Source organism: Pteropus alecto, unplaced genomic scaffold, assembly GCF_000325575.1.
Source record: "Pteropus alecto unplaced genomic scaffold, ASM32557v1 scaffold222, whole genome shotgun sequence".
Taxonomy (NCBI): Eukaryota; Metazoa; Chordata; class Mammalia; order Chiroptera; family Pteropodidae; genus Pteropus; species Pteropus alecto.
In genome coordinates, this window is record NW_006433716.1 from 1,051,216 (window position 1) to 1,067,071 (window position 15,856).

Sequence of the window (15,856 nt, forward strand, 5' to 3'; positions counted from 1 at the left end):
TTTTTTTTTTTTTTCCCCAGAATGGCTTTGGTAATTCGGGGTCTTTTGTGCTTCCATACAAATCTGATGATTTTTTGTTCCATTTCTTTTAAAAATGCCAATGAGATTTTGATGGAGATTGCATTAAATCTGTATGATACTTTAGGTAATATGATTATTTTAACTATGTTGATGCTTCCAATCCAAGAACACGGAATATCTTTCCATTTCTTTATATCGTCTTCGATTTCTTTTAATAGGATCTTTTAGTTTTCATTTTTTTATATTTTATTTATTTCTTTTAGTTTTCATTTCACTTGTTTCGTTAAATTTATTCCTAGGTATTTTATTTTTTTTGTTGCAATTACAAAAGGAATTATTTTTTCCACTTCTTTTTTCTGAAGCTTCATTATTAGAGTATAGGAAAGCTATGGATTTTTGAGCATTGATTTAATAGCCAGAGACTTTACTGTATTTGGTTATTGTTTCTAGTAGTGTTCTTGTGGAGTCTTTAGGGTTTTCTATATAGAGAATCATGTCATCCACAAATAGTGACAGTTTGACTTCGTTTCCTATTTGGATGCCTTTTATATCTTTCTCTTGTCTGATTGCACTTGCTAGGATCTTCAATGTTATGTTGAATAACAGTGGCGATAGTGGACAGATTTGCCTTGTTCCTAATCTTAGAGGGAAGGATTTTATTTTTTTCATCATTAAGTATAATGTTGACTGAGGGTTGGTCATACATGGCTTTTATTATGTGAAGGTACTTTTCTTCTATACTGATTTTGTTAAGTGTTTTTGATCATAAATGGATGCTATATCTTGTCGAAGGCTTTTTCTGCATCTAGTGATATGATCATATAATTCTTATTTTTTAATTTGTTTATGTGGTGAATCACATTAATTGATTTGCATATGTCGAACCATCCTTGTGCCCTGTGATGGTTCCCTTCCTCCAGGTCAGTTAGTCTCTGATCATACTTCCAGAGGATTACAGTCTAGTTAACTAATTTCTTCTGAAGATGGATCTTTTTAGTAAGAAAAGAGTATATTGGCATAGTTCAAAATGGTCCTTTTTCTTCTCTCTTTGCTGGAAACCTGAGGGGATTTTTCTATTATATTTACTGTGAGAACCTGATCAAGCTCCTGGAGGTCAATCTCACAATGTTGTGGGGGTCTCCATGACTGAGTTCCCCTGTAGTTTTTAACTCTCAGAATTGTTCACACTGACCCTCCAACAATTCATTAATTACAGTTCTGTTTGTTTTCTTCCAAAATTGCTTCCTGAAGTGGTTTCTGCTAATGAGTTTCTGGTCCAGTATGCTGCAACTCCCTGTATTCTTGTGTCTCTCCAACATTGGAAACAGTGGTTAATCTTGAGTCCTCCTCTTCCTTATGCATCCAAGGAGAGTTGTAGATTTTTCAGTCTATTCAGCTTTTTACTTGTTAGAATAGACTTTCAAACTCCTTACATGTGAAATTGGAAACTGGAAGTCCTCATTATTTTTTAGAATACACTGTCTGCCTCATTCATACTATGTATCTATTTTTCTGATTCAGATTATAATTCCACATATGTTATTCAGTTTAATGTTGCTCTACAGGTGCTCGATGTTCTGCTCTGTTTATTTATATATATATTTTTTTATTTCTGTTTTTTAGACTGGATAATTTATATGTCTTCAAGTTTATTTAACATTTCTTCTGTTGTCTCTAACTTTCAGTAATCTCACTCAGTGAATTTTCTATTTCAGATATTATCATATTAATACTAGAACTAAAATTGTATTTCATTTTATTGTTTCTCATTTTCAGAGTGAAATTCTCAATCTATTCACTGGTTTCGACACCTTTTTCTTTTTATTATAAACTTTTTTTCTTTTCTTCTTCTTTTTTTTTAATAACTGGGTTTTTAATTCCTCGTCTGGTAATTCTAAAATCTGAATTATCTTAAGTGTGTGAGTGTGTGTGTGTGTGTGTGAGTGTGTGTGTGTGTGTGTATTGATTGCTTTTTCTCTTTACTATGGTATTTAGTTTTCTGTCTCTTTTCTAATATTTTATTGTATGGTGGACTCAGATGATATATTTTAGAGACTCTTATCTTCCTATAAAACTATTGACTTTTGTATTGGTAGCTACATAAATTATTAGCTGATTACTATGAACTTGTGGAGTCTAGGATGGATTAACTTGTTTTATCCTTAATCCTGAAGCAAATAGATCCTTAGTCTTCTAATTGAGTATTTACTTCTAAGACATGATGACTCTTTTTAAGTATTGGTGAAAACCCTAAGACATTTTCTGAGCCAACTGAAGTCAGTGATATTTAAACTCCAGACTACTCTCTATGGGTAGCAACTGAAATTTCCCTCTAGATTTTGCTATGGTCTTTGGATTTTCCTCCCATACATAATTCAGGAGTTTTTCAAATAGTTTTGGGGAATTCTATACAGTTAAACTTCCTTCATCCAATGGCTTCATCACTTCTGGGATTTCACCCCTCAATTATCAGCTCTTCTTGTGGCCCTGAACTCTGTGCTTTGACCTCTCAAGTCAGTAAGACTATAGCTTTCTAGTTGAGTTTAAGAAATCCTTTATTATATGGTCTGTTGAATGTTTTCAGGAGAAAAGCCAAATTAACATAGCTCTCACCTTGTGCAACTTACGTCTTGGCAAGCTTGAATTATCTATCCTTTCTTTGTGCTTTTGTTTGCTCCCCAGTGCCTTGAAAGAGTTCTATATGTTTCAATATTTTTCCAGAGCTTTTAATTGCTATTGTTAGTAGATTAATCCAGTATTAGTTAAATTGAATTTAGAACTAATATCCCAAGACATGAAGTTTTAATTATCTTGGCTAAGTAAAAACCAAAGTCTTAGCTTACCAATTTTTGCATTCCCTACCACATCTGATATTGCCCTATAGTGCTAAAGGCATCAATGAATGTTGATGGATTGACATTAAATTAAATATGAGTGGCTGTGCAATATCAGAGAAAATGATACCACCAGATTGATATCACCAACTTCAAGTAGGTCCAAAACATTGCCTAATAATTCTACCATATTTCTGTTTTCAACTTGTCCTATCATTTTTATGACTATTTCAAACTTTCTCATACACATATTCTGGCAACCTTTCCCCATCGAGTCTACTGTTCTCATCAATATTACCATATGACCTTACTTCTTACAGTAAATTATCTATCTTTGAAGTTTCTATTTTCTCTTAGCCTGCTCCCTCTATAACCCAGTCAAAACAACACTCTATGCTGACACTTGATCCAAATTCACCATTTTCAATAGCTATTTTATAGTCCCCAACTTACTTGGTCTCAAGACAAAATTTGACATCGTTGACCTTTAAATCCTAGTTTTCCCTAGGCTGCTAAGGCAATAGGCATCTCCGTTCTCTATGAAGACTTCTCATTTATTTTCATTTCATACTAGTTCTCCGGCTTTTCATCAATTCTCTTCTCTTCCCACTTTAAACCTGCTGCTTGGACAGTCTCATCCACATATATTCTTCAGTTATCATCTTCTTTATAATGACTCTCCTGCACACATGATCCTTTCATAAACATCTATATCTATATCAATATCTATATTTTTACCTATATATCTCCAACTCAGACCTCAGGTCTGAGTACCTGGTATAGTTACCCAATTACATATTCAACATCTCCATTTACATGTCTTAAGGTAAATTCAAACTTATCTTGTTCAAAACTGATCTTATATTTCCCAAAAAAGATTTTCTAGTCATTTTGACTTCTTTCTTGTCCTAATGTTCAAAGTTAATTCATTAGAACTTTCTGTCAAATGTGTATCCTATATATTTCTCAAGTCTATATAGGTGTCTCTATTACCACTATTACCATCATCTCAATTAATGTTACTTTATCTCTCATAGTAACTATTGCAGTAGTTCACTTAACTGAATTTTCACATTTCGTACCCCAAACCATCATATGTGCTGCATCCAGGGTGATATGATAAAAAAGGACATATGATCAAGACATCCACTTGCTATAAAACATTCAACATCTTCCCATCACTCTTAAGATTATGATAAAAATTCTTAACATGGCTTGCAAGATTCTAGACAGTCTGGCCTCTGGACACTTTTCTTGTCCTATCAAAGGTCCTTCAATTACACTGACTTTTTCTCTCAGTTTCCTCCATGTATCATTTTCTTTCCCATGACTTTATACACATTATTCACTGTCAAAAATTATCTTCTCCCTACCTCAATCTATTATAAAACATTTAAATATAGAAAGACTAGATTGATTATGTGGAGCTAAGCTTGTAATATCATGATTTAGTGGCTCAGCTTTTGTAAACAAGGGTGTTGTTGCAACATGTATGAAGTCTAATTTACTCAATTGATCCTTCAGTTTTCAACTTAAGAATCACTTTCTTAAGGAAGCCACAACTAAGCCTTCTCACCATAGGATTATTTCTTTTATTATGCATTTTCCTAAAACAACATTCCTTTCTTTTTAGCTTATAATTATATATGTAGTTCAGATTATTTGGCTAATATCTTTCTATCTAAGTAAGCTAAATACTCCATTAGAACATGAATCACATTTTGTTTTGTTTAAAATCTTATTCCTAGAATGCAACACAGTCCCTGTTACAAATATACTCAATAAGTATTTTTCAAATGAATAAGTCTGCGAATAAAAGAATAAAACTTAACTGAGACATAGTCCTGGAATAGGATTAAGGCAGAAATGAGAAAGGGGTTAAATAAAAGAAAAAAAGAAGGATAAGAATTGAATAATATACTTTATGAATGTTGAAATCTGCCCCAGTTGAATGAGAGTTAGACATTAGGTCTATAATTGGTATTTGCTCTATAGGTTGAAATTTTTTATCTTTGTCTATTTTTTGAACTACAAAAAGTCAATTTCACTTGATTCAAGCTAACAAAATTTACCCGATCACTTATTTATTAAGCGGTCCTATAAATATTTATTAATTTCCATTCTCCAGGCATTATACTAAGTACCTGGGATGAGCATAAATAAATCACAGGCCCTGGCTTCATGTTGCTGTGTCTTGAAAGATGATAGACATGAACAGACAACTGAAGTGTGATAATGGCCATATTGATTCAACAGGAACAGAAAAGAAGGTATGCATAAGAAGATAATGATAACTTCAGAGGTCAGGTTCACTGGGATATTAGCATTTCATGTATCTAAAAGGGAAATGAGGGAACAGCAGCACTCTTAATTGCTGAATTTGAACTGGCAGGAAAAATTATGACATACTGGTAGAACTAGAAGTGGTAGCTAAATGATTAATTTGAAGCCCTAACTTAACATTTAATACCAAAGAAGGATTATACTCTATGTTAAGAAATATGTATATTTTCATATACATGTAAAATGGTATCAAGGTCAATGAGTGTGGGATTGTAGAAAATATGAATGAACAGTAATTGAGCCTTAGTAGCTCATTTGGCTAATTGGGGCCTTATTTCCTTACCTAGTCTTCTGTTTGATTAAATAAGAGATAACCGTTAAAGTTTTGTAGAACTAGAAAAATATATGATTCTAAGGCAACAGTATCTCATCAACTATCCATCCCTACAAATTATATAATTTCAGACATAAACATGATATTAAAGACCATCCAGTAGCTGATCTAATTAGGTCACATATGAAGAACTGGAAACCCAATTGGCAAACCCAGGATTATATAATGAGATAATTACAAAACTGGGACAAGAATCCAATCTATCTCTTATTCCACTTGTTATTTTAAAGACAATACTTGATTTGGATGAGTAAAAAATGAATAAAAATAATAAATGTTTATTAAATGTCTACTATGTTCCCATTACTATGCTGAATGCTTACATGTCTTATTTCATTTAAACCTCATGACTACGTGAGGTTAGTACTAGGATGGCCATATGGCATCTTAAGACAAGATTTGTGAATATTAAGTAACTTGCCCCAAATCAATCAGCTAGTACGAGCTGATTTAAACATAAATTTATAACATTTAAACCTATCACTCATTATCTAATCTCCATATTAGGAAACCTATTATGATTTTATCTATGTAATGTTCCAGGCAAATTCACTTAACAAATATGGTATCTTTTCTTTTATCACTTATATAGTGTTCACAGTTTCATGAGGTACAAGCTGTGTGTGTGCAATGAATCTGTCTTTGCAAACTGTATCCTGATCAATATAGTGCAAACGATCTTCCCTTGTCAAAACAAAAATGATAAGTACTGCCAGAATAAAAGTGACCAGGTTTGATTATAGTCTTTACCTCTGATATACTCTTTAGCATCTGCAGGATTTCTGTAAAAGTACAGCTCTCCATGTTTCAGTGTTTTAGTCTAATAGGGTCTTTATTTTTCACATTGGCAACATGTCCTATGAAAGACAGTTTTTGTGTTGATGTAGCTTTGCCCCGTGTGTCCCAGAGAGTTTTTCCACCTTAGTTATATAGGTAACATACATAAATCTCGGATCACAAATTAATGGCAAGAAATGTCACTTTCTTTGTTTCCTCAAAGACAGACATTTTTTTCTTCAGCCTCTCATTTCAACTAGTTGGAAAATATTTAATTTTAGCCAATGTGAGATAAATTCATTCAATCAATTGAATGTTTTTTGATCAATTCAAAATTTTTTCCCTTCCAATTTATCTCCAGGGTGTACCTAAGATCTGCTTTTCAGAGGGCCTCAAGTAGCATCAAGACATCAATGGAAGTAGAGTAGGACATTGTAATTTTTAGTCAACTATCCATCCTGATATCCTTGTAAATTTAAACCATCCCATCTGATTGTGAGCCTCAGTATCTGTAATACTTCCATCTGCTGAGAAATTCATGTTCTTAAATGGTCTCTGGTCTCATAAAAGGCAGTTGCATGCACTTTATCCTGATGATAAGTCCTCTTTAGTTCCAGCCCCTCTTTACCAATCCCATATCACTCTTTGGGAGTATGAAAATAATTGGTTGGTCTCAAATTTTTCTTGGGGCTACTAAAAGCTGTCTGTGGTTGTCTAAGAAATTTGTATAGATATAATCAGGTAACAATTTTATTTGGTGGCCCTTTATGGATTGAATTGTGTCCCTCCAAAATATATGTTGAAGTCCCAAATCCTGATAACTGTGAATGTGATCTTATTTTGAAACAGAGTCTTTGCAGATGTGATCAAGGTAAGACGAGTTCCTTAGAGTGAGCCCTAATCCAATATGGCTGATGTCTTTATTAGAAGATGAAGTGAAGGCAGACATGTAGGTAGACATGTGACTACAGAGGCAGAAGTTGAGGTGATGCATTTACAAAGCCAGGGAACACCAAAGATTGCTAGGCATCAGCAGACACTAAGAAGAAGAAAGAGTCTACTGAGAGTCTCAGACAGAGAAAGTCCCTGCTGACACCTAAATTTTGAATTTCTAGCCTCCAGAACTGTGAGGTAATAAATTTCTGTTATTTTAAGATACTCAGTTTGTGGTATTTTGTTACAGCAGCCTTCAAAAACTTCTATAGGTCTTTATGCCATGCTGGTAAGAGAACATTTATCCAGATTTCACAAGTCTCAAGAATTTTCCTAGATTGAGGTGTAGAAGTTCCTTGGGTTTTGGGATCCTAAACTCATTTAGGAGTCTCATTACATACCTGAGCCTGAGAATGAATCTGGGGAAGAAGTGATTAGAAAAACATGATATAGTTTCCTTTCTTGGGGCCTATACTAAGTTCTAATTTTCTTTTCTTTGGCTTTATCTCAGTTTGAATTCTAGGTTATCATTTTGTATGGGTTCTTAGAAAAAAAAAAAAACACTATCAAATTGTTCACTTATTCTTTTTAGTCTATTGTTTTTTTTTTATAGACTTTATTTCTTGAACTGTCAGGGTTCTGGTCTTTTTATTCAAAGCCAAGTTTCTTACAAAATAAAAATTTTTTTTTCTCCAAAATTTATCTCTGTCACATTTTCAAAAGCATATTTTAAAATTCAAAGGCTGAGAATTTACCTTTTCATTCTGTGTTCTTCAACTTAATCATCCCTCTCCCAGGTGGCATGGACTGAATGGAGGGAGACAAAGAGTAAAAAATGCTCAGAGGAAGAATCACTTTGATTAATTTTGCAAAACATTATATCATTTGAAAAATCTTTTGAAGTTAGAAAATCGAATTTGATGGTTTGGTTTATTAACACTGTACATGGTTTCATCAGCCTTTTCTCATTGGTGCTGAGAATATCTACTCCACCATCAGTACTCCATGAACAGTGGAATTGCACTTGGCTCACTATGAAAATGTTAAAAGGAATTAAAATGTGTCACTTTCTTCCTCATAAAGAGCACTGAGAAAGCTTTAAGGGAAAGGATGGGTTTACGAGTGAAGTTTTAGACTGTGCTTTACATTTCACAAGGGGATTTTGTGTGTATTAGTTCTATTTAGGGCTTTAAGTTGGTATTAGCCTTAGATCAAGGATTAATTGATTCTTGATGTTGACCCATTTCTACATGGACTCTGAAGGAAAGATGTATGCATAAGAGAGAAATCAACACAAATGAACATTACTACTCAAAGTTTTTTACCTCAAGCCACAAGCAGAGTCTTTGGTAGAGTCTTTGTGTATGACTTACTTTCTTTGGCATTTGTATTAGACTTACTGTTGACATCTTGGCACAGTTTTACCTCTCTTCTATGATATATTCTGCACTGCAGAGGATGGAGCTCTATATAGGATACTATATTTCAGACTTCTTGACAGTTTAGCTTTTATCGAAGAGCGATAAAGTTGGCTCAGGTGGTCCATCCAGAGCTTTTATTTTTTGGGTGGCTAAGGGAACTTCAACTCTATCTTCCTTTTTATATCTGGAAGAAATTGTCTTTAAAAATATTGAGCGATATATGACAGGGCTCCAATTTTAGAGTAAAGAGATGGAGAATTCAATATACATCTTCATTAATTTATTGATGGGTATATCATATACCTTCACTGGGCCTCATTGTCTTTTTTTTTAATAAAATAAAAGAGTCAAAACAATTGACTTAACATTTATGCAGATTAGTTCTCTAACTCTGTCAACAGGTCTTATATAGAAAGAAAAAGATACTTGTATAGACATCCTCTTATTTCAATATGAAGACTCCATCTTTAGAGTGTTCAGATCTTGATTAGAAGCTGCAGTTTTCATGAACATTAATTTTATAAATCCTTGGGAAGTGCCACCAGCTAAGGTTGAGCCCAGAAATGGCTTGATCAATCCAAGTAAGCACTATTCACTGCAGGAGGAGTTTGGAAAAAAAAGAGGAACCATGGGTTCACCATCAGCACTCTACCATGTCAAGACTTATATGTTCTCATTTAATCATCTCAACAGTGCTATATAGTGATTACTGTTATTTTCAATTCATAGGTAATGTAGATAATGTAAGTAATATGCCCAAGTTATGGTTTTTATGAGTTGGAAAACTATACTTAAATATATGTTTTCTGGTTCCAATTCCAACTTTCTATCATACTCCAGCTGACTTGCCTATTTATTGGCATCCCTACATGCAAAGAAAAAGGCATTCTCTACTCATCGCCTTCTGCATCTGTTCTTAAAGTATGACTGAGTTGATTATACACTTAAACTATCTCACCTCTCAGACACTGTGTTCCTTTATTCGCAAAATAGGGATAATTATTGCTGGTTCCTAGACATTTCACAAGAATAGTTTAATTAGAAAATGAGCAATAGTTTTGGAAACCTCAGTGAATCTCTGCTTGTTAATGGACTGAAGTATTTTCAGCCAATTAGTAAGATAGTCTTTTTCTATTCCAATTTAAATCTTCAATCATATCTCTAATCATATGTCTCACACCACTCTCTTTTCAGGAGCACTGTGTATACTCTCCTCTTTCTCTTTTATAAACATTCTGTGGAAGAGAACTGAGTTCAATCATTTCTACCTTTATTTCAATTTCTCAATGAGCTAGCTCCTCCAGGATAGTCTATTTTTTTTTTTTTTTGTAAAACTATATGACTATTGAATTTACCCATTAAAAAAAATTAGATGTCAGTAAGGAAACATTTAGAGAAGTAAAATGGTCTTTATGCCCTTGGAAATTGTTTCTACAAATAGCAATCTATATTTAATTTTTTTTTCCATTTACCATATGAAAAAGAGAAAAATATTCAATAACAAATCAAATATTTTATGCTTATGCTTTATCCCAATTACAATTTCCAAATTGTATGACTCTTATAAGTAAATCTATCATTTGATTTAAGTTAATCATCTTTCCCTTTTATGTCAACCACTAGGATTTCAATTAGTAATTTCTAGCATATACACAAATGTTTGACTCTTTTGTTTGTCTTAAACATTTTATCCTGCCTGTTATTGTAAAAGACTGTCCTATACTTGCTTTAGGGGATGTGTATATCAGGTTAAGCCAAATATAAGATCACGGCTCCAACTTCTGTGATTGGTCTAGAGGGTAAACATGTGATCAAAGTAGGCCAATCAGAATACTTCCTTGCATTGTTCTTTTAAATACTAAAGATAGTAAAGAGAAATTCCAGTTCTTCTCTGGTTGAATAGTTATAAGACTATGACTGGATTTACTAGGAACTGTGTTCTGTACAATGCAGAGATGGCTGAATAGAAGAAACCACTGCCACAAACAAGTAAAGAAGAGAGGGAGGGATGGAATGAGAAAGGGAGGGGGGGAGAGAAGGAGGAAGAGGAGGAGGAGGAGGAGGAAGAAGAGGAAGAGGAGGAGGAAGAGAGAGAGAGAGAGAGAGAGAGAGAGAGAGAGAGAGAGAGAGAGAGAGGAGATTATAATTAAAACCATAGGGCCGGTGTTATTTAGTTCCTATTGAATTTCTTTTGTTAGGCCACTGCAAAATCATTCTAATAAATACTACCTCTTTTTTTTTTTTTTAGGTAATTCAAGTTGATTATCTGCCATTTATAGACATAAATGATGAACTTAGCACTGTGGAATAACATTGTAAAATAAAGTAATGCCATAAATTATAACCAGAGGATAGATAAAGAAGTGAGAAAATTCAGTTTATGGTATTAAAAATCAAGGATCCACTGAAGAAAAAAATAAATAAAAATTTATTTAGTGTAATGATGTTCTTATATATATTTTAGGTGCTTGAAAATACATATAAGGGAATTATAGCAAATAACATCTCTTTAAACACTAGTTCTCTCTAGATACTTTTTAATATCATCTAATTTAATCTTTTTTTTTTTTTTTTTAGGCGAGCAACCCTCGATTGACCTCACAGATTGCAAGGACTTTGTCAATTTACAATCCCTTATTTTTTATTTTATTTTTTTACGCCTATAGCACCTGGTCTTCCTAGGTGGTCTCCCATCCAAGAACTAACCAGGCCTGCCCCTGCTTAGCTTCCAAGTAATTTAATCTTTAACCTAAAGGAAAGTTATTGTTGTCTTCACTTATAGTAAAAAAAATCTGAAACTTAAGGAGAATAAGTGTTTTTGCTCAAGATTACCCAGCTAGGAAATATCATGGCAGAGCAAGAACTAGATTAAAACTTGTGACAAACCCAAGTTTTGTCCAGTACATCACATTATTTACAGGGAGTTAATGGGGGATATGATCAATAATGAGCACAAATGAAGTTATTCTCAATGTAATTTTGTTCAGAATTTATAATCAGAAAATGTTAAACACAGAAGATAAGTTTACAACAATTTAGCCTGGCTCTCTTCTGTCATAGACAAGAAAAATGACTCAGAAAAGCTAGTGGACTTACCTCAAGTTAGATAACCTTTATTTTGAGTGGGCTCATGCATAGATGGCCTCTCAAGGTCTCTGCCATCGTGGTGATTCTCTGTGTTCTTCTGATTTCACAGCTGAGAATGTCTTATGTCTTCCCACATATAGCAATACCAGTGAAACTGCTAGATACTTTAAAATAAACCACTTATATTTTATTCTTTAGGTTTTGTCTGAACAAAATGCAAATGATGTCAATCCTATTATCTTCTGCACAAAATGTTTCCTTCTCAGGGCCAAATCAAGTGTAGGAAATATGGAAATGTGCCCCAAGTACCTCAGGGGCAGCTGGCCACTTCTATTTCTAGATCTCAAACACCTGCATTTCTCAAAAGCTGGGCCATTTCATAAGAGTTGTTTGGAAGTCATCTATATACTGCTTACTTACTATGGATTAGAAAACCTTGAAATGTCAAGTTTTAGCTTGAGGCCGAGTTGGATTTGTGAGCCCTCATATTGATGGGTGATGAGATCATTTACATTGGATTATACCCCTGGTGTGTGAGCAATTCAGTAAATGATGAATACAGTGGGAATTACTACCGTACATCTGCTGGACACTTTTATAAAATAGCTCTCTCATCTCACCTCCTAGGTGTGCAATCTTCAATCAGGAAACATATTTGAACCAGGAAATCAGTTCTCAAGCCTAGGGCTGTATCATCTGCTCCTGTCTCTTTTGCAGAATGTAATTTTGTCCACTGCCACATTGCAAAGTAGACAACCGTAGGATAGTGATTCATGGCCAGAAAATAATGCACTGTGAAAAATGCCTCCAAAGTTGTGGCATACCATTTGCTGACTGATTATTGTTAAGAAATTATGATTAACATGTTGATATATATATGTATATATATATATATTCTAATACGTAGTCAGGCATTGAGTTAGATTCTGGGAATTCAGTCACTTGTAACATAATCATATTCTTGGTCCTCACTGAGCTTCAAACTAGCTATGCTGGTAGGCAATTATAATGTGAAAAGTTCTGCAACAAGTTAAATAAAGCATATTAAAGTAATGAATAGTAAAGTAGGTCAAGATACCTTTGCGAAAAGTTCCCAGATGGTTGTTGCTGAGCTGTATCTAGCTGATTCAGATTCAGCCATAACATGGGTTTCCAAAGGAGAAATATTTGTGGAGCTTTCCAGTGGGTCCAAATTAATAAACTTTGGGGGATTTTGGGAAACATGGTGGAGTGAGAGATGTGCTCAGATCTCACCCCTTGAAACAACAATAAGCCGAACATCTAAAACTGAACAAAAAACACATAGACTGCATGCCAGCACGTCTCAGCATGAGATCTCTGCATAAGAACTACCAAAGGTCAGAACCCCGAGTGCTGGGCAGTGGACTGGGAGAAATGAAGAAGCTGCCTCTCGCAGCCTCTGGAGCTCTTTGCAGGAGGAGGGGGAGGGGTGAATGTGCGGTGACTTCCCTAATCAGCCCTGCGTAAAAGTGCCGGGTCATCTACGCAGCTGGCAGCAGGGCCCAGTCATCAGTATAGAAAGCAGAGAAGTGAGACGGGACAGCAGAGAAACAACAGTTGATTTTTACTAGCTCTGGTTCCAAAACCGAGGCTGAACTGCAGCTTCCAACTCCCAAACCAGAAGACCCCTCCCTCAATACCCTTTGAGAATGAACACCACGGAACTCCAGGTGAATCTGAGCAAAAGCTACTGAGACTGAAGCCACCTCTCACAGCCTGTGGAGCTCCCTGCAGGAGGGGGAAGGGGAAGAGACGGTGTGGTAATTTCCCTGACAGCCCTGCCTGGAAGTGCTGGAACTTCTACATAGCCTACAGCAGGGCCCAGTCATCAGGGCAGAAAGCAGAGAAGTAGGACGGGTCCACAGAGAAACAACAGTTGATTTTTACCGGCCCGGGTTGCAAAACTGAGGCTGAGCCACAGCCCCCAACTCCCAACCCAGAGGGCCCGTCCAACGTCCCTCCGAGACTTATCACCATGGAGCCCCAGGGGAATCTGAGCAAATGCTGCCAAGACTGTCGCTGACACTAACAGGGACTGAACTGAGGGTAGCAAGCATGATTAAATATCTATAAGAAAATTTTAAAAGCAAAGCATTATTAAGACTATATAAAGCAGGGATCCAAGAGGCTTAGACACCACCTACTGGAAACCAAAAGAAAAGCACCTTCTTTGCAGCAGGCTAAAGAGAGACCTTTATATAATCTGCATTCTGGAAAAACAACAGAATACACTTCCATTAATGCCCAGGCAGAGAAATAGTCCATTAAACACAATCAACAACCAAGGTGACTAGCCATCTCAGAAAGAAAGAGAAAAATCTCCAGAAAATAAGCTTACAGACATAGAAATATGTGACTTAAATGACAGAGAAATCAGGATGGTACTTCTGAAAAAACTCAATGAGATCCAAAACAACTTTAATCAACAATTTCAGGAATTGAAAAACAACTAGATGAGCAGAACAAGGAGATTGAAACCCTCAAAAAGAATCAAATAGATTTCTGGAGATGAAGAACACACTGCAAGAGTTAAAAAATGAAAAGCAAGTTTCAGAAATAGAGTTGACCAAAAGGAAGAAAGGATCTGTGATATTGAAGACAGAAATCTAGAAATAAATCAGAAGGAAGAAGAGAGAAACTGAAGAATGAAAAATAATGAAAGAGAAATGCAAGAACTAGCTGATACCATCAGGAGAGAAAACATAAGAATAATGGGCATTATCAAAGGTGAGGAAAAGGAGCAGGAACTAGAAAGCATTTTCAGACAAATAGCGGATGAGAATTTCCCAAATCTAGGAATGAGCTGGAGCTTGGAATTCAAGAAGTCAACAGAACACCCAATTTTCTCAACCTAAAAAGGCCTTCACCATGACACACTGTATTAAAGTTATCAAAATCAACAACAAAGACAGAATTCTCAGGGCAGCCAGGGAAAAAAAGACAGTAACTTATAAAAGTAAACCCATTAGATTATCCTCGGACTTCTCAGTGCAAACCTTACAAGCCAGAAAGAAATGGAAAAAAAATATTTAAACTATTAAGTGAAAGGACCTACCAGCCTAGAATAATGTATCCAGCTAAGCTCTCCTTTAGATATGAAGGAGAAAATAAGACCTTTCCAGACATATAAAATTGAGAGAATTCTCCACTACAAAGCCTGCACTATAGGAAATATTGAGGGATTAGTTCACCTAAAACAAAATGACCAAAAAAAAAAAAAATACATAATTAAGAGTAAAGTGACTATCAGGCAAACAGAAGCTGAAATAGAAGCAGAGGAGTAGAATCCTTACTAAGAACAGAGCATCATAACCTTAAATAATAGGAAGAGAATTGATATAGAAAGATGGTAATGAAAGTTCAGCATACATATGGAGAAATTGAGATAACAATGACTGAAAAAAGGAGGATTCAAAGATCCAAACTCACAAAGGGGAAAGGAGATAAGGCACGTGCAGAAAAAAATGGACGACTGTATATATAACTATCCTTTACATATTCATAATGGTAACCACACACCAAAGATTCGGAACTGAAGAATGTAACATAAAACAAGAAGAACTAGGGGCAAAACTCACAAAAGCCAACCAAAATAAAGAAAACGGAAACACAAGGACATGGAAACAATGGAAACACTGAGCTACCAGAAAGCAAATGATAAAATAGCTATAAGAAGACTTCATATTTCAATAATCACCCTAAAAGAAAAAGGACTGAATTCACCAATAAAAAGGCAGAGTTGCAGAATGGATCAAAAAAACAAAACTCAACCATATGTTGCCTCCGGGAGACACATCTCAGCTCCAAAGACAAATATAGACTCAGTGAAAGGTTGGAAAATGATATTTCAAGCAAATGGCATTTAGAGAAAAGTGGGAGTAGAGGTACTAATATTGGACAAAATAGACTTCAAAATAAAAAAAGTAAAGAAAGATATTGAGGGACATCTTCATCATGATAAAGGGAATCATGCACCAAGCCAAGAAGAGACTTATTAATATCTATGCTCCCAATCAGGGAGCCCCGAAATATGTAAAGCAATTACTAACAGAACTAAAGGGAGAAACAGAACAAAACATAAGATT